At 39.8% G+C, this 19,829-nt stretch overlaps 2 long non-coding RNA genes across 2 annotated transcripts in view; one reads left to right on the top strand and one right to left on the bottom strand.

The window, feature by feature from the left end:
• Nucleotides 1–692: 692 nt before the first annotated feature.
• LOC145515059 (uncharacterized) overlaps nucleotides 693–19,829 on the top strand; it is a 104,040-nt gene continuing 84,903 nt past the window's right edge. The window contains exons 1-2 of the long non-coding RNA XR_014060656.1: nucleotides 693–931; nucleotides 9,031–9,273. This is a non-coding gene — a long non-coding RNA (uncharacterized LOC145515059). The remainder of the gene's footprint in view (nucleotides 932–9,030; nucleotides 9,274–19,829) is intronic.
• The window catches only part of LOC145515056 (uncharacterized), a 121,568-nt gene continuing 114,028 nt past the window's right edge, over nucleotides 12,290–19,829 (bottom strand). The window contains exon 8 of the long non-coding RNA XR_014060653.1: nucleotides 12,290–12,943. This is a non-coding gene — a long non-coding RNA (uncharacterized LOC145515056). The remainder of the gene's footprint in view (nucleotides 12,944–19,829) is intronic.

Below are 19,829 nucleotides of genomic sequence, written 5' to 3'. Positions count from 1 at the left end.
GCAATTGTGTAGTAGTTTGAACATTCTCTGGCGTTGCCTCTCTTTGGGATTGGAATGAAAACTGACGTTTTCCGGCCCTGTGGCCACTGCCACTGGAGTAGGGAATGGCAAACCACTTCATTATTCTTGCATTGAGAACCCCGTGAACAGTATGAAGAGGCAAAGATATGACACTGAAAGATGAACTCCCCAGGTCTGTAGGTGCCCAATATGCTACTGGAGAAGAATGGAGAAATAACTCCAGAAAGAATGAAGAGACAGAGTCAAAGCAAAAACAACACCCAGTTGTGATTTGACTAGTGATGGAAGTAAAGTCTAATGCTGTAAAGAACAATATTGCATAGGAACCTGGAGTGTTAGGCCCATGAATCAAAGTAAATTAGAAGTGGTCAAACAGGAGATGGCAAGACTGAACATCAGCATTTTAGGAATCAGTGAACTAAAATGGGCAGAAATGGGCAAATTTAATTCAGTTGACCATTATTATCTACTACTGTGGGCAAGAATCTCTTAGAAGAAATGGAGTAGCCCTCATAGTCAACAAAAGAGTCTGAAATGCAGTACTTGGGTGCAGTCTCAAAAGTGACAGAATGATCTGTCTTTGTTTCCAAGGCAAACCATTCAATGTCACAGTAATTCAGTTCTATGCCCCAACCAATAATGCTGAAGAAGCTGAAATTGAGCGGTTCTATGAAGACCTAAAAGACCTTCTAGAACTAACACCTAAAAAATGTTCTTTTCATCATAGGGAAGTGGAATGCAAAAGTAGGAAGTCAAGAGGTAACTGGAATAACAGGCAGTGTTGGCATTGGAGTACATACTGAAGCAGGGCAAAGGCTAACAGAGTTTTACCAAGAAAACACACTGGTCATAGCAAACACCCTCTTCTGACCACACAAGAGACGACTCTACATGTGGACATGACCAGATGGTAAACATTGAAATCAGATTGATTATATTCTTTGCAGCCAAATATGGAGAAGCTCTATACAGTCAGCAAAAACAAGGCCGAGAGCTGACTGTGACTCAGATCATGAACTCGTTATTTTTCATAAGTAACAGCTTTCTACTTTTTCATACGAAAGCCTTATCTTCTTATTCCCTACCTATTATTTATTGCTTCTGGTTATCAGTTTATGGGGCACTTTGGTGTGGAAGTTTTATAGGTCTCACTGACCCCAGCATTTCTGAAGAATTAGAAGTAAGGGAGGTCTTTCTTCATTGTTTCATTTTTCTCACAGAATATTAATAACCAGAAGCATATATAGGGATTCACAGTTTCCTATTTTATTTGTTTGCTTCTTTGTGGCATCTGGTCTGTTTCAAGACCAGGCCTTGTGACTTTCAAAAATAAATTGTCAAATGTTTCAGCATGGAAATACCCTCAAGATTAGGACTGTCTCTGTGACTTCTGTGTGTACTCTGTATGGAGTCCACTTTTTCTATTTGGAAGGCAAAATACAGAGGCATAACAAAAGAGTTTGGTGTATACAATATCATTGGCATTAGTCAAAACCAGCATCTGTGACCTAGCAAGGTTGACATAATCTTTTGGGGCCCCCTTTTCTTCCTCTATAAAATGGAGATAATACCTTCTTCAGGAAGATTACATGAAAATTCAGTGTTATAATGTAAAGGAATTCATTCATGCCTTTCTTTAGCAATCTGGCATGTAGAATGCTTTCACTTGTGTGTGTGTGTGTGTGTGTGTGTGTGTGTGTGTGTGTGTGTGTGTGAGCAAAAACAAGCCCAGAGCCTGTTTCTGTGCAGCTTATGTGCTAGTATTTTCTATAAAAATAATAATTTAAATACTGCATAGTTACAACCTAATACATTTTCTTCAGAAAAGAACTGGATTCTATGAAGATATCAACTATTTCTATAAAACAGTGTCCAAGGACTGGGGACCTGCTTTGCCTTAAGTCAAAATGAGATGTAAATAATGAAGAGAAGCTTTCCACATGAAGGAGGAGTGAGAAAAATATTTCAAGCCCAGAGACCAGCAGGGCCTCAGCCCCAGAGTGGCAGCATTTTGGGAAAAGTAGGAAAAGAATGGACAATAAGCCAGGAAGGTACTGAAGGAGGGATTGGGCTAGTGAGAGGTAAAATTAAAGAGCTAAGCAGAAGCCAGTCTTTTAAACCCTGTAGACCATGCTAAAGTTTTAGACTTTCTATCAAGACCTGTCACAAAAGCTAACTCCCTTTCAAATATATTGGTACTATGTTTGCTAGTTTTAAATAGAAACAGAAGTGTGTTTCTTGAATCGTGACTACTGTGATTGCTTAGCCCAGCCAGATGATCTACAGCCCAGCCTTTCCATTCTGAACCCCTCTGGTCTCTTGCCTACTGTTGGTGCAGCCACCCAAGGTGGCATGTTCTAGTTCTTTGAGAATCCTGGGATGGAAAAGACATCCACTGCCCTCTTCCAGGTGTCCTTGTGCCTGATTGGAATGTGCTGAACACAAGAGGACTATCCTGTCCTATAGATTTCCTGAGCTCAAAGCTTGTTTCTCTGCTGTCTGATTCCTTATCCATATTTCTCCATCTTGGGTAGAGATGTCCCATGTGTCACAAGAAGGACGCATGGAAGGGATGAAAGAATAAAGAGGGATTAAAGGAGGTAAATTAATTTTTTTTTCAAAGTAAGACATCCGAATAAGTATTCTTCCAAATCTGATTTTCCACCACATCTAAAGGATTCTATCATAATGTATTTTTTTAAACGCTCTCCTTTCCATCCCCATTGTATTACCTTAGATCAGGCTCTCATTCTTTTCACAACTACTTCTGTGATAAAACATTCACCCCTGTGTTAATCAGGCCAACTCATATACCTTATGTTGTCAGACCAACCTTCCTTCAGTATGAAACTGAAACTGGTCCCTCCTCTGTCTAACGTCTGTCAATAGTTCCCTTATAAAATATATGGCATTTAATATACAATCTTATGCTGGTACATCTACACAATGAGATGCTCAGAAGGCTTCCATTCTGTAGTGTGAACAAGCCACATGTTCCCAGTACACTGGACCTTTTCTCTTTCTTTGTGCCAGACACAAATGGGTTATGGAATGGCGGTGGAGAACTGCTGCTCCAGCTCATGGGATTAACTGAATAAGTCATATGTTATCTTAATGAGGGTGACTGATAGCAGAACTGTACTAGGAATTATGCTAACCACTTTACATGCCATACTTTATTCATTTCTCATGACCAAGCTTTGAACATGGTGTCATCATCTTTATTTTATACATGCAGAAAATCAGGGGTATTTCAGGGTACTATTTAAATTTTCCAGTGAATAAGTGGCACAGTTTGAAGTGAGACACAGACAGGCAATTATCAGAGTACACACTTTCAACCACTGTTATATACTTCCATTTCCTAATTGTTTCTTCTTTTCTTATAGACAAAAGTTACTGAGCTAAAATCAAACTAGGATTTTAAGCTGTGTAATTATTTCTGTTTGTCCAAATTCACAGAGACAATTCCCAGTGTTTTTTTTTTTTTTTTTTTTCTCCATAAATGCAAGATTATTTGGCTTGAATTCAGGTAACTATCACTAGATCCTTTACAACTTTGTGTTATGCCAAAAATCCACTTAAAAATGCCTACAATAATAGAATCTAAAATTCATCCATGACCTAGCCAAGGATCAGGTTCTCAAAGCCTCTTGATTGGTTTGCATCATTCTGAAAGAATCTGGAGCTAATGTTCCTGCCCTATCTTCCCCCTCCCCCCCTCCCCCCAGAACAATTTCACTAGCCTTTGGGATTTTGCTAAAAGCCCAGCACACTTGTCTTCAAGGAGCTTTATCATATGGTCTTAGTAACAAGAACCCAATGAAAATGCACACATTACACACCCTTGGTTCCTCTACCAGTGATTGGAAATAGATTGGAAGAGCTAAGGCACTAACTCAACCAGCCATTCCATCATCAGCTTGTCTCAGGGTAGTAATAAACTTCTTGGTCTGCTAAATTTATGGAGTAGAAGTGTGAGCCCAGCTTCCCAGCGGTACCCATGGCTTTGATCAGGTCAGTAACAGTGGTCTGGAGGTCTGCATGCTGACCATTATAAGCACCGATGTGAACTCTCACCGGTGTGCTGTCATTAGCAATTGCTTCCACGTTAGTTCTTGGCTGCAATGATAAATCAGGCTGCCTAATGTAAAGATTTTACATGAGATTGCTTGAGAGTGTTTCCTATGTGGGAGAGTAGGATTAAGGGTTTAACTCCTAAATACTCTCCACATTTATACACTCCACTAGCTTAACCAGAAACTCAGGCCATGAAAGAACTAGTGTATTACAGCCATGAGTCACCTTCTCATCTGACTGAAAGTGTGGCCTCTACCTTTGCAAAAGCAATGATACCCTATGCTGCGTGGGAAAAATAATCATATTACTGTATATGATTTGTGCATTTAATAAGCTTAGACGTCCTAGTTGTACCCTGTGCTTACAGTGCATATAATTGATTTTGTAGCAAATTTGAAAGGCAAATTGTATTGGTCCTTGAAGGATCATGCTTGCTCTGCCACTGGACCTTGGGAGGCGCCACTTGATCCACCTTGACCACTGTTGCCCTCTTCATGACAGAGTTCACTTATTTATTTATTTATTTGGCTGCACCATGTCGTAGTGGTGGCACATAAGATCTTCAATCTTCATCGTGACATGCAGGATCTTTTAGTTGTAGCGTGCAAGCTCTTAGTCACAGCATGTGGAATCTAGTTCCCCGACCAGAGATCGAACCCCGCGTTAGGAGCACACAGTCTTAGCTGCTGGACCATCAGGGCTAAGTTTGGATATAGTTAATTCTTACTCTTTCTTCAGATGGCTGTTCAGAATCACTTCCTCAGGGAAGCTTTCTCAGACCTTGCTGACTAAATCTCCATCTCCTATTTTCACCCCATATGAGTGCTCACTTCAGTATAATAAATATATTTGGTGACTCTTAGACCCATGCCTGTGTCTCTCTCTAAGCTGGCACCTCCATGAGGGTCAGAACCCTGTGCTTTGGCTTATGATTATACCCTCAGTACTGAGCACAGTCTTCATCTCACAGTAGGAAAAACAGAGCTATTTTAGCCAAGAATGTAATGAGAAAAAAAAATATATTTTAAAAACTAAGTAAGATATATAATATCTTTAAAAGAAACCTGAAGAAAATTATTCATCTTAAATTCTAACAGCATTCACTTATTTGTTCAGTTTTTTTCAAGAAATATTTTTCAATCTTCCCAGGTTTTGACTAAGATTTATCTTAGGAAATAAATAAAACCTTATTTCCTAAAGTTTATTTCCCAGGTTTTTCCTAATACCTGGATCTACAATGGTAAATAATTAGTAAATATAAATAATATTTTTTAAAAATCTATTTTTTCATTCCCTCTCTGACTAAAATAATACTATATACTTATTAAATAAAAATAGAATGATATAAATCCTTGCCCTCTACTCATATATCAGTGCTTGGTGGCAACCTTTATGTTTGTTCCCTCTGAGAATACAGGAAATTAATGCTTGGAAAATAATGTTTTACAATTGCTCAAAAGTCCAGAAACAATTTCCTCTGGAAGAAACTTCTGCTTTTATAATTGATGATCAGGATATATGGCACTTACATTTATTTTTACAAAAGCATTTTTTAAAAAATCCACTTTTTTGTAGACTGAGAATGATGTGTTTTAAATGGCTTTTTTTTTTTTTTTTTTATAACTATCAAGTAAAAATTCCTCTTTCATGGGATCAAATCCTCTGGAAACCTCTGCCAGACAGTGGTTGATAATATTATAAGGAAAATAAACATGTGTTAGTGAAAAATGTGGTATTTAGGTATTCAATGTATATATGTTTTTCTTGTATGTGATGTGTCATAGAGGACTGGAGTGACAGTTGGGTGTCAGAGGAAAAACTTGAATTTCTCTCATCAGTGTGTTGAGTAAAGACCAAACATAATAAAGTACATCTTGCTTGGTTTCAGGAGAGATCTAAAAAATTATTTTTTCTACAAACTAGACCCAGTTTGTATTGAACTTGTGTCTGTAAGCAAGTTAAGATCGACCATAGGTAGTTTTTACTCACATGATTTTTATTGGCCACTTGCTTGTTTAGGGGAAATAGAGAAACAGGAGAGCACAACTCTAATAAGAGTTCATTGAGTTTGCCACACCTTTAAACAAGAGCAAGATCCATGTTTGGCAGTGTAATGAGGTGATCATATATTCCAGCCTACAACATTCACTCATGAGCAAAAATAGTTCTACGTAAGATCCTAAATATGAAACAGTTACACGCAGTTCGACCATAAACCACATCTGCTTAAAAGTTTAGTAAGACACATAAATGGCATTCATTTTGCATTTGTTCAACAGGTCGAACTTTCATGCCAAAGCTTGAATGTCCCAGATCAGAGGATCTCAAAGTGTGGCCCTAGAACCAGCAACATTAGCATTACATGAGAAATTGTTAGAAATGCCAATTCCAAACCCCATCCCAAACTTATTGAATCAGAAACTCTAGGGATAAAGTCCAAGGTCTGTGTCTTAACTGTCCTTCCTAACAAGTATTTCTAACTGCCTTCTAATGAGTGCTAAAGTTTGAAAATGGGTACTGCCCTAGATTCAGGTAAACCAAGTTTAGTCCTGACTCCAGAGTGTCACTTGAATTCTCTGCTTCCCCACTTTTTCATTTCTAAATCAAGATGTATTAAACCACCTCTGGGGCTTCCCTGGTGGCTCAGATGGTAAAGAATCTGCCTGCAATGTGGGAGATTCAAGAGATGCAGGTTTGATCCCTGGGTTGGGAAGATCCCCTGGAGAAGGGAATGGTCATCCACTCCAGTAATCTTGCCTGGAGAATTCCATGAAGAGAGTAGCCTGGCAGATTTATTAGGGTTGCATATAACAGAAAAGTCTTAAGGTTTCATATAACAGAAAAGTCGTTCAATCGTGCAGACTCTTTGCGACCCCATGGACTGTATATTCCATGGAATTCTCCAGGCCAGTATATTGGAGTGGGTAGCTGTTCCCTTGTCCAGGGGATCTTCCCAACCCAGGATTAAACCTAGGTCTCCTGCATTACAGGCAAATTCTTTACTGTCTGAAGCACCAAGGAAGCCCAAGAATACTGGAATGGGTAGCTTATCCTTTTTCCAACAGATCTTCATGACCCAGGAATAGAACTAGGGTCTCCTCCATTGCTGGCAGATTCTTTACCAGCTGAGCTACCAAATCCTAAAAGATGATGCTGTTAAAGTGTTGCACTCAATATCCCAGCAAATTTGGAAAACTCAGCAATGGCCACAGGACTGGAAAAGGTCAGTTTTCATTCCAATCCCAAAAAAGGCAATGCAAAAGAATCTTCAAACTACCACACAATTGCATTCATCTCACACACTTTGCAAAGTAATGCTCAAAATTCTCCAAGCCAGGCTTCAACAGGATGTGAACCGAAAACTTCCAGATGTTCAAGCTGGATTTAGAAACTGCATAGGAACCAGAGATCAAATTGTCAACATCTGCTGGATCATCGAAAAAGCAAGAGAGTTTGAGAAAAAACATCTACTTCTGCTTTATTGACTATGCCAAAGCCTTTGATTGTGTGGATCACAATAAACTGTGGAGAATCCTGAAAGAGAAGAGAATACCAGACCACCTGACTTGCCTCTTGAGAAATCTGTATGCAGGTCAGGAAGCAACAGTTAGAACTGGACATGAAACAACAGACTGGTTCCAAATAGGAAAAGGAGTACATCGAGGCTGTATATTGTCACCCTACTATTTAACTTATATGCAGAGTACATCATGAGAAACGCTGGGGTGAATGATGCACAAGCTAGAATCAAAATTGCTGGGAGAAATATCAATAACCTCAGATATGCAGATGACACCACCCTTATGGCAGAAAGTGAAGAAGAACTAGACCCTCTTGATGAAAGTGAACGAGGAGAATGAAAAGGTTGGTTTAAAACTCAACATTCAGAAAATTAAGATCATGGCATCTGGTCCCATCACTTCATGGCAAATAGATAGGGAAACAGTGGAAACAGTGTGAGACTTTATTTTGGGGGCTCCAAAATCACTGCAGATGGTGACTGCAGCCATGAAATTAAAAGACGCTTACTCCTTGGAAGAAATGTTATGACCAACCTTGACAGCATATTAAAAAGCAGACACATTACTTTACCAACAAAGGTCAATCTAGTCAAGGCTATGGTTTTTCCAGTAGTCATGTATGGATGTGAGAGTTAGGCTATAAAGTTGAACACAGAAGAATTGATACTTTTGAACTGTGGTGTTGGAGGAGACTCTTGATAGTCCCTTGGATTGCAAGGAGATCCAACCAGTCCATCTTAAAAGAAATCAGTCCTGAGTGTTCATTGGAAGGACTGATGTTGAAGCTGAAACTCCAATACTTTGGCCACCTGATGCCAAGAGCTGACTAATTTGAAAAGACGCTGATGCTGGGAAATATTGAGGGCAGGAGGAGAAGGGGACGACAGACGATGAGATGGTTGGTTGGCGTCACCAACTCAATGGACATGAATTTGGGTAAACTCTGGGAGTTGGTGATGGACAGGGAAGCCTGGCGTGCTGCGGTCCATGGAGTCGCAAAGAGTCAGACACAACTGAGTGACTGAACTGAACTGAATTGAGCAAATTTAAAAGATGATTAAGCAAAAATTTAGAAATGTCACCTCTGTCTGCTATTTTTTTGTTTTTGAAACATTTATTCTATACTTTACAAATCCAGATGTTCTTGAAGAGACAGAATGGATCTTACCCTTACTAAGTGAGAGGATTGTGGAGGACACATCCTAAGTTGGCTGTCAATGCTCCTTGTATCTGGATAGTATGTGTCTGTGTGGTTACACCCTGTCTTTGAGTATGCATGATAATTCTGCCTTGCTTCTAACCAATAGAATATGGCTCAGTCAATGTCATATGACTTCTATAAATATATTACATAAGATATACCTTTATCTTTCTCTCAGTCTCTCCCTGTATACACTTTCCTTTAAAGGCTTTTCATGGAACAAGCTGCCAGTACTGTCAACTTCCCTATACTGAAAAGAACTGAGAGTGGCTTTCAGCTGACCGCCAAGAAGGAAATGAGTACCTCAGTCCATCAGCCCACAGGGGACTGAATCTTGACAACAATCACTGGGAAACAGATTCTTCCTCAGCTGAACTTTCAAATGAGACCTTAAGCCCCACTACTACCTTCATTGGAGTTTGGTGAGACATCCTGGAGCAGAAGATCCAGGTAAGCCAAAGCTAGATTCCTTATCTGCCAAAGCAGTGATGGAATGCATGCGCATTATTTATCTTAAACCTCTATTGCTGTGTAGCAGTACATAATGCAAAGATTAAGTGGTATCCGCTGTAGACTATTAAGTCCCTATGTTGTATGTACATGTGTGCTAAGTCACTCCAGTCGTGTCTGACTCTGTGCAGGCCTGTGGACTGCAGACTGCCAGATTTCTCTATTCATGGGATTCTCCAGGCAAGAATACTGGAGTAGGTTGCCATGCCCTCCTCCAGGGGATCTTCCCATCCCAAGGACTGAACCCTTGTTTCTTTAAGTCTAACCTGTATTGACAGGCTGATTCTTTACCACTAGGGCCACATGGAAAGCTTAAGTCCCTATGCCATGTGTTCCTTTCTCAAAGTGCTTAAAATCAGAATAAATTTAGATAAAAAGTTAAATAACATTCTGAAACACTAAAATAAAGACAGTGATCTCTAGATATGACAGAGGAAACTTAGAGGAGAATAAAAGGCTGCTGAAAGGGTAACCACAAAGCCAAGCAGGTGGCCTCACAACAGAATTTAATGACCCTTCTGGAATGCAATTTTTCACCTGTCCTGAAAAGTCTGGGCTAGGTTCATCTCCTCTGGAAAGCTGTCCCAAGGAACTCCATTCAAAAGCGACACTCTACTGTGCCCCCATATAACCTGACTCCACTTCTTTGCCTGGTTGTATCCTCATCTCCCTCATTTCATCCACTGGACACTGAGTAGTTCATCTTTGCTTCCTTTCTCAAGGTGCTCTTTCATCTCTCCTCTTTCCCCTCTCCACCTTCATAGTTCATATGAGATTCCATATATTATATATTCCTAATTTGTGATTCCCATATGCAAACTAATTTGAGGGAAAATTAGAGTATATTGGCTCTTTCAATGAAGCGGTCCAATATGTGGTGCTGGTGTCAGCAACAGCTAGTTCCAGTCAAATTATGATGTCAGGCCTCATTGTGTTTTTGTCTGCCTCCTCTTTCTCCCATTTGTTCTCCTCCCCTTTTATCAACTTGTTTTCTCCTTCTTGCTCTGACTTTCTCTCACTCTTTACCCCTACCCAGTTTCACCTTTCTTTCTACTGTCTTCATCCTCAAGAAAAGATTTCCCATGTAGCTCAATGATGTTTCCATTAACTTTGTGCTTACTGCATCCTTCCAGCCAAGTTTCTCTTCCTAGCATTCTAGACCATCCTATAGGGATTCCCTCTGTCCCTGGTTATATTGTGGGACTACCCCACAGTGAATCATTCTGGCCAGTCTTGGTAAAGCCTCTTCATGTGTCAGTTTCAGTCACATGACTGATGAGCTCACCAGATGCACATGGACTAACAGAAAGGAATTTTCAAAATGGAAAAATTTCAGGACAGACTGAAAAGTAACAGATGACCATTGAGAACTATTTGCTGACTCATAAGCAAAAACCCAGCCAGTTCCCGGTTCACCCTTACTCCCCTTTGATATCCCCTGTGTGCTTATGTCCCTACATCTCTGGCTTTCAGCGTTTGTGAAATAAACCAACCCATGAGTTGTCTAGAACCTCTTTCCATGGTAAACTTACCTGTTCCCCCAACTCTTTCAAAAATACTTTTCCAATTATTTTAACTTTATGTTATAAGATCAGTTCCTCGAGCTGGACCCTAAAGATACCATCTGATTTTCTCCAGTGGCTGCTGCATACTCTTCCCATGCTAGTTTACTGTACAGAATTGCTTGTGATTTCCCAAAAGCCACTCCATGGTCTTGTCTCCAGATGTGCTGCCTTCTCCTTCCTGACTGCTCTTTCTTGTCAGTCCTTCAAAGGCCAGCCTAGTAAACTGTCCTGACAAACTCTGTTCTAAATTTTTTGAGACACTCTTTGGTGCTTCCATGTGACCTGATTTCTCCCTTCAAACTGGTTGTGTTTCTGTCTCCTTCACAAAAATAATGAGCTTCAAGAGAACAGGCACTGTCTCTTTTTTCTCCTCAGGCTTTAAAAGGACCAGAGTTCATTGTACATAGTAGGCATGCAAATGTTAGGTCAATGAATACATAGTCACATTTAATATGCCCCATGACCCTGTGTGATTGATGTTCTTCTCCAGTGGTGCTAGTGTTAAAGAGCCCACCTACCAGTGCAGTTGATGTAAAAGATGTGGATTTGATCCCTGGGTTGGGAAGATCCCCTGGAGGAGGACATGGGAAACTACTCCAGTATTCTTACCTGGAGAATCCCATGGACAGAGGAGTCTGGCAGGCTACAGTCAGTAGGGTCACAAAGACTTGGACACAAATGAAGGGACTAACCATGTACACATGCACTCACTAAAGAAAATACTAAATTATATAAAATATAAGGTAAAATGAGCTTATATTCATACTGTGCAGATATAGTCACTGTTGACATTTTGGTGCATTTCTTTCTAACCATTCTGTTAGCATTAAATAAAAAAAGATTGCAGTTATATACTATTCATTTCCTGGGATGGTTTTCCATCCCTCTCTTTTATACAGTGCAGGGTCCAATCTCAATCTTTTGTTTCCATCCCTTTGAAAATGCTCATCCTCCTTTTTAAAGCACTCACTCTTTCTCCTGCAGCACATTTTTCTGGGCTCTCTCAGCCAATAACTCAGTTTCTGTTCCTTCGTGACTCTTTCTGTGAGACCCTCAAATTCAGTTATCTATTACTTCTCTGTGCTGGTCGACTACCCGGGACGTGTATCTCTTACAACATTTAGACCTTTTATTTTAATTATGTGCTCGCTGGATGTTTTACCCATTCGGCACAGCACCCCACTTTTGCCTCTTATCCTCCTCTGTTACTTCTGCCCCCTTCTTGCCCCTTCCCATGCTCATTCTTCCCTTGTAATCTGACATATATCATACACTCAGTATGTGATTACAAATGAATGAACCATGCCATGAACTTTTAGTCCTGTGTCTGATACAGATGAGCAAAGAGAGGCATATGTAAGTTATGTCAGTTGCTCAAGGACACACTGATATGCTGCTTTCATTTTCTTGAAGGAGAAAAAAAAATCAATAGTCTGCAGTGTCTTTCAAATAAATTAAATACACATGAACCAGTTTTACATCTAGAGTGGATATCTGCAATATTGATGTTTCAAAATGAAACTGAGCATTACCCCATCACCAGAATGTCTTAACACCAATGAGTTAATGCTTCCATCATCCATGAGCTGCAGCTAAACTTCTCTGAAAACTGGCTTCATTTCAGTGGCAGCTCTTCCAACCACCACTCATCTTGTAATAGTGTAGAGGCCATACAGAGTGGTTTGCATCACTGGCCAGGTGTGCTAGTTTTGTTAAGACTGACAAAGGGACAAATGAGAAGAGAGTTCTTGTAGGATAGAAGTTTTGTTTGCATTGCTCCTCTTTCCCTCCTCCTTCTCCTCTTGCCTTCTCATTGCTGAACTGTGATTGAACCATCTTCTTGCGAAAGTCAGTCAGGAAAATAAAAGCACCCACTAGTGTAGATAAAGAGCTTGTTCTCCCAAAGTCATTCCAGCAGTGCACAATGGAGCTTGCTGTAAACACAAGAGCAACGTGATCTGTCGGCAAAGAACATCGTCCAGATGCTACCGTCTGTGCTTTTGGGTTGTTTTCTTGTTGGTTTATTTGAAAAAAAAAAAAAAAGACTGCAATAAAGAAAAACAATAAACAAAAAAGCAAAAACAATTTTGCTCATCCAGTCATAACTAATAGATAATTGTAAAAGAATTTCCCTGAAAGCAACTGGAGAGAGATTTTATAGTTGTGTGAGGAGAGAGAAGGCACACACTGACAGTGCTGACTATTAGAATCTGAGGGCTCAATGCTGCATTTCCTATTCTGACAGGGTATCATTTTAACCCATGAGCAGAAAATAAACTCCTTGGGATGATTTGATTTGTCAATCCAGGTCATCTGTTAACTCTGCCAATGATGTTTATTGAGTGTCTACTGTATACACAGATGGGAAGTCCAGAAGCATTCCATCAGTATGGTCACTTAGTACTACTGTATATGTTCCCAAATATGGATTCAGGAGAGTTCTCTCAGATTGTGCTTCAATGGGACACAGCTAGAACCAGCAATATTCCCCTTGCACCCCTTACATGCAACATAAAATAAACTGAGTGACCAAAAGGGCAATTCAAAGAATCTGCCTGCAGTGTGGGAAACCTGGGTTCAATCCCTCGGTAGGGAAGATGCCCTGGGGAAGGGAATGGCAACCCAATCCAGTATCCTTGCCTGGAGACTCCCCATGGACAGAGAGCCTGGAAGGCTACAGTCCATCGGGTCGCAAAGAGTTGGACACAACTGAGCAACTGAGCACAATACAACATAACATTGCCATGCTTACTTTCTGTAACTAGTACCTAGGAGTGAGGAATGATTACACCAATGTTTTTCAGATTTTGGATTGCCAAGTCCATACCTCATATTTCTGAATCTAATACTTACCCAATGATGCAGATGTAGCTGGTCCAGGACCTCATCTTGAGTCACACTGTTCTATGTCATCTCCCACAAAACATTTTCTACAGCATGTGAACAGTCACAGGAAGTGTCACCTTGCTCATATACTTAACTTCCTGTCATTTCTTTTTTCTTCACTAATCAAAACATTATGCAGGACAATAAAAATTAAGTATAATATCTTCCTAGTTAGCTCACCCATTCCTAGACATAATTTCTCAAGACTCAGTAAAATCATATGGTTTAATTATAGTTGGCAAGGCAGACTGAGTGTCATTGCATTCATTTGCTCACATGACCACTTATTTATTCAACATATATTCTTGTACTTGTGATAGTGAAATCCTGTGCTAGGAACAGGGGATACAAAGATGAGAAAGGCATACACAGTTTTGTTAGGGGATCAACATCTAGAGGGGGAAATCAAGCAAATATAAAGCTGTCAGCTACAGTGGATCAATGATGGCAGCAAGCACAAAGGAGGAGCTCTACTCCCAGCCAGACTGGAGAGACGATCAGGAAATGTTTCAGAGTAACTGATGTCTGTGCTACCTTGGAGAGGATGAAAGCCAGTGAATTTAATGGGTGCAGTGCTTAGTTCCCAGAATGATGGTAATGCTAGAGGTGAAAGAGTACATTTTTTAACAATGACCCTGTTGTGATGAAAATGAATAGGTTAGGAGCACTTGCCTTAGGGACCAGCCTTCTGAGTTCAAATGTTGTCTTGGTCACTTGATACCTGTGTGACACTGATAAGTTACTCAATTTCCCTGAGCCCCATTTATTTTCATTTGGAACATGTGAATAATAATAATAGTTGGATTGTGTTGAGGATCAAAATCAAGATAATGTGTTTAAAATCCCTAGTACACTGACTAACCTATACGTAGACAGCATAGACAGTACTCTTTTTATTTCTTGCCGTACCATGTGCCATGTGGGATCCTAGTTCCCTGACCAGGGGTCGAACCCGCACTCCCTGCATTTGAAGCCCAGAGTCTTAACCATTGGACTGCCAGGGAGGTCAGACATTACTCTTTAAATAAGAATGGAAATGGTAATGAATATCTAATGAACTCAGCACAGCAAATTATAACAGTACACTTATGGGAAGAATTTGAAAGGTAAAATATGATAACAGGAATAGAAAATGAATTTTCACAGCAGCCTTGCTCATCACACTCCTAGAATATCTATACATTTCTTTTGTAAACTAAATTCTGTGTGTGTGTGTGTGTGTGTGTTTTAGTTGCTCAGTCATGTCCAACTCTTTGTGACCCCATGGACTATAGCCCACCAGGCTCCTCTGTCCTTGGGGATCCTCCAGGCAAGAATACTGGAGTGGGTTGCAATGCCATCCTCAAGGGGATCTTCCCAACCCAGAGGTGGAACCCAGCTTTCCCACATTGCAGGTGGAATCTTTACTGTCTGAGCCACAAGGGAAGCCCAATTTCCTTCTATACAGCCCTCTAAATATTTCTTAAAATTTTGATCTGAAAAGTGAACACAGGAAAATTTTATCCAGCCCTTTCAATGTCAGTAGAAGTAACCCGAGGCTCAGAAAATTTAAGTGGGTTGGTCACCCATTTATAATAGGACATAGGCTTCTTGAAGACCTGAGCCACGTATGCTCACACTGTAATCCTAGCTCTTAACAAGAGCCTCAGACACTAAAGTTGGCACAGCACTTATTCATGAGCACTGAGTGAATGACCAATTCAAGGCTTTGTTTCATTTTTTGTTTTTTAAATTCTTATGGCTCATATTATCAAAAACTCAATCCATCTTAACCATGTATCTGAGACAAAGATAAAACTTATGATATGTAAAGAGATCACATGTATTAAGATGTTTTTTCCTTATGCACACTTTTAATTATTTAATGCAGTTGCAAAGATTCCTGCATAAAAAGGCTTCTATCTACAATTTTATTTAAATTGCTGGGCTACAGTTAAACCTCATGGAAGTGAGTTATTCCTAATGTTTTCTGCATATTTTTTCTCTAAGATCAATAAGAAAGAGTGTGCAGAATCTTTCTTTATTGATTGAATAAACATGGTTGACTCTGCTCTTTTCAATTGCCCTTATCTTACAATTCCTGATATAGAACCCAGGGCATTCATAAGTTATTGGCTGTAGAACCGGGCTCACCATTGAAAAGAAATGCATGCCTATCCTGATCAAAATATATCTAGAGCCTCAAGCCCTCTCCTGTGTTCTTTTTCTACTCTTTGCTTCCTTCATATTTTCAGACTTGATGACCCTTTTATATGATCTTTGTCAATAAAAGATGGTTTCGCTCAGAAAACTAAGGTCTTGGCATCTGGTCCCATCACTTCATGGGAAATAGATGGGGAAACAGTGGAAACAGTGTCAGACTTTATTTTTTTGGGCTCCAAAATCACTGCTGATGGTGATTGCAGCCATGAAATTAAAAGACGCTTACTCCTTGGAAGGAAGGTTATGGCCAACCTAGATAGCATATTTAAAAGCAGAGACATTACTTTGCCAACAAAAGTCCATCTAGTCAAGGCTATGGTTTTTCCAGTGGTCATGTATGGATGTGAGAGTTGGACGGTGAAGAAAGCTGAGTGCCGAAGAATTGATGCTTTTGAACTGTGGTGTTGGAGAAGACTCTTGAGAGTCCCTTGGACTGCAAGGAGATCCAATCAATCCATCCTAAAAGAGATCAATCCTGGGTATTCATTGGAAGGTCTGATGTTGAAGCTGAAACTCCTATACTTTGGGCACCTCATGCGAGGGGTTGACTCATTGGAAAAGACCCTAATGCTGGGTAGGATTGAGGGCGGAAGGAGAAGGGGACGACAGAGGATGAGATGGTTGGATGGCATCACCGACTCGATGGACATGGGTTTGGGTAGACTCCGGGAGTTGGTGATGGACAGGGAGGCCTGGCGTGCTGCAATTCATGGGGTCGCAAAGAGTCAGACACGACTGAGCTACTGAACTGAACTATGACCTGACCACTTCCAATTTACCTTGATTCACGGTAATTTAATTTACCATGAAATTTACCATTTAATTTACCATGAATGGACTGATGCTGAAGCTGAAACTCCAATACTTTGGCCACCTGATGTGAAGAACTGACTCATTGGAAAATACCCTGATGCTGGGCAAGATTGAAAGCAGGAGGAAAAGGGGATGACAGAGGATGAGATGGTTGGATGGCCTCACCAACTCGGACAGGAATTTGAACAAGCTCCGGGAGTTGGTGATGGACACGGAAGCCTAGTGTGTTGTAGTCCATGGGATGGCAAAGAGTTGGACACAGCTGAACACCTGGACTGAAATATAACCTGGCATGACCCTAAATTAAACAATAATGGTCTCTCATTTTAAGGTAAATTGGCGATTTTTTCTCAATATTTTTTTTTCAACCGTAAGTTGGTACCATTGATGTAAGCTGTTCCCCTGATAGTAGAAAACTTATTTTGCTTTACCATGAATGTTATAAGGTTTTTGATTCTACAGGGCCCTTTGTGGTATGTGATAATTTTTGTAAGACTTTGGTCTGTTTGTAATTCAGTTAATAAGAAAAGTATAAGATCTGGATAAGCACTTACCAGGGTTTCAAATCATTTTCCCAGTGTACAGCCTCCCAGTTGGTGTGCTCTTGAGTAAGACATGTAATTATTTTCAGCTCCACCATTAACTGAAGCCAGTTTTGATTCAGTAATAAAGAAGCACTCCCCAATATGTCATCTGATGAAAATGGAATCTTCAGCTCCTGATTGCCCAGAATCAAGATACTGGATTTCTGGAGTTTTATGAAAATATTTCATGTGTTTTGGCATTTATCATTGTGTTTTAGGAGGTGAAATTTTTATTAGTAGGTAGATAGAGCAAAAGGATGAAATAGGTCAAAAAAAGCAAAGCTCTGTGAGTGACAGTAAATGGATTTTAAATTAGAATTTGATAATTTCATTAATTTTGTAAATGGGAAAGTAAGTGTGATGTCTTAATACATTCAGCCAAAATTGTCTAATGCTACCCCTTGCCACTGCAGTTCGTGATGAAGTCTCCCTTTTGTGGGTAAGCATAACAGCCATTAATTTTAATGAGAGTAATGTTTTTATTTTAATGTGGGGATTTGTTGGAGTGAGCATGCCAAAAACTTGCACTGTCCTGAACTAAATGATAAAAACATCATCTTCCAGGTCAATAATGCACTAATCAGGAGGTCTCTGTGTACAAAGATGCATAAGCAGTGATTACCAGGGAGTTATTAAGTCAATAAGTAAATCCCTACTTTACAAATGAGTGACATTGACACTAAGCAACAGGTCAACTCTCAGAGTCTCCAATATTTCAAAGCCTGTCCTTATTCCCATAAGGAGAGAAAGACCTGATTCTGTACAGCAATCGAATTCAAGAATTATTTCATCATAATGAGTAACACAGCATAAAAATATCCCTTCCCCTAATGGGAAGATAGCATACTATTTGGTCTTTTTCATTTTGGGCTTCTCCTCGCACCGTGGTGTCCAGTACACTCTCTAGCTACTTTGACTCCAAACATCCTAGGTGTGGCCAGGAACAAGCATTTTAACAAGTACTTCAGAGGGATTGAATGCAAGTTTCTATACTATGAGTGATATTTCTAACTGTGCCAGAAGTATCCTTAGAATGCAAACATGATCAGCATCTCTCCTGCAACCACCCCGAACTCTTCACCACACTCACAATCTTTCAGGATAAAAATTGACAAATAAGTCCTAATCTTAGAGGTTATAAGTTGGGCAGATCAATATATGGTTAATTTGTTCTGCACATTAATTTTTTTTCTAGTATATTGCCAACATTTTAAAATTAGAGATATCACAGAAGGCAACAGATTGAAGGCTGTTCTTCAAATAGTATTCCAACATGGCTTGTCCAGGTTAAGGACATTTCTCTTCAAGTGGAACCCACTCTGTCTATTCATTAGTCTGAATCACTTCTATTCAATGATATCAATTTGTCTTGCTAGCTATGATGTGATAGGACACCTAAGATACTTGAAATTTGGGGACTCCTCCATAAAATAACTTCCCCCCTCCCATAAAACACCTGCTTAAATGCTAACACAGAAATTTGGCTCTAGCCAAAACACTTTTTTTTTTTTTTGGCCTCAACATGTTTTGTTGTTCAAGTTTTAACTCTGCACCTTTCAACAGGTTTTGCATTGAACACCCAACCTCCATAAACCTATACAGGGTAAACATACTTTTCCCTAAAACTCAAATCAGAAATGATGCAATTTAGAGTAGTGTATTGTTCTTCATTAACTTGCTATTACCATTTCTCACTACTTTTGAAGTCCATTCCTTAAGTTCATTTAGTTACATGAAAATGCTAAACTTTGAATTTTGCAGAACTAGGGTCTAATTTAATTGCCTGTGTATTCCTCATACCTAACCTCAAGCCAGGGACATGGGAGTTACATACATATGTTGAAGAGAGATGGATGAATGTCAGCAATATAAACATACTTGTTGGTAGCAGTAGCTTCTATGAGCTATCTTTTTATTATTATCATTTAATGTGGTCTTTGGGCTTTCCTGGTAACTTGGATGGTAAAGAATCTGCCTGCAATGCGGGAGACCTGGGCTCGATCCCTGGGTTGGGACAATCCCCTGGAGGAAGGCATGGCAATCCATTCCAGTCTTGTCTCCTGGAGAATCCCCATGTACAGAGAAGCCTGGTGGGCTACAGTCCTGCAAAGAGTTGGACATGACTGAGCAGCTAAGCACAGCATAGCACAATATGGTCTTGAAGAGTTATAGAAATAAGTTTTAGTCAGTGAGGAGAAAAATTAAGGTAAGAAGGTAACTTTGTCTAGTATGCTAGTTATTCACATCATCTAGACACTCATGCAAACAAAACTGAAACCAGATATATGAAGAAACTGTAACCTATTTATATTATCCACCACGTGAGACAAAGAACAGATGCAGAATCTAGGAGAATGAACAGAAATTAGGGTCTCAATAAATATTTGTTGAATGATTGAATGAGTGGATACATAAATGAATGACTTTGAAGATGATTGTGATTCCA

Source organism: Giraffa tippelskirchi, chromosome 7 (genome assembly GCF_054371585.1).
Source record: "Giraffa tippelskirchi isolate mGirTip1 chromosome 7, T2T-mGirTip1v1.2.pri, whole genome shotgun sequence".
In the NCBI taxonomy this organism is placed as follows: domain Eukaryota; kingdom Metazoa; phylum Chordata; class Mammalia; order Artiodactyla; family Giraffidae; genus Giraffa; species Giraffa tippelskirchi.
This window is presented reverse-complemented; position numbering and strand designations above follow the sequence as displayed.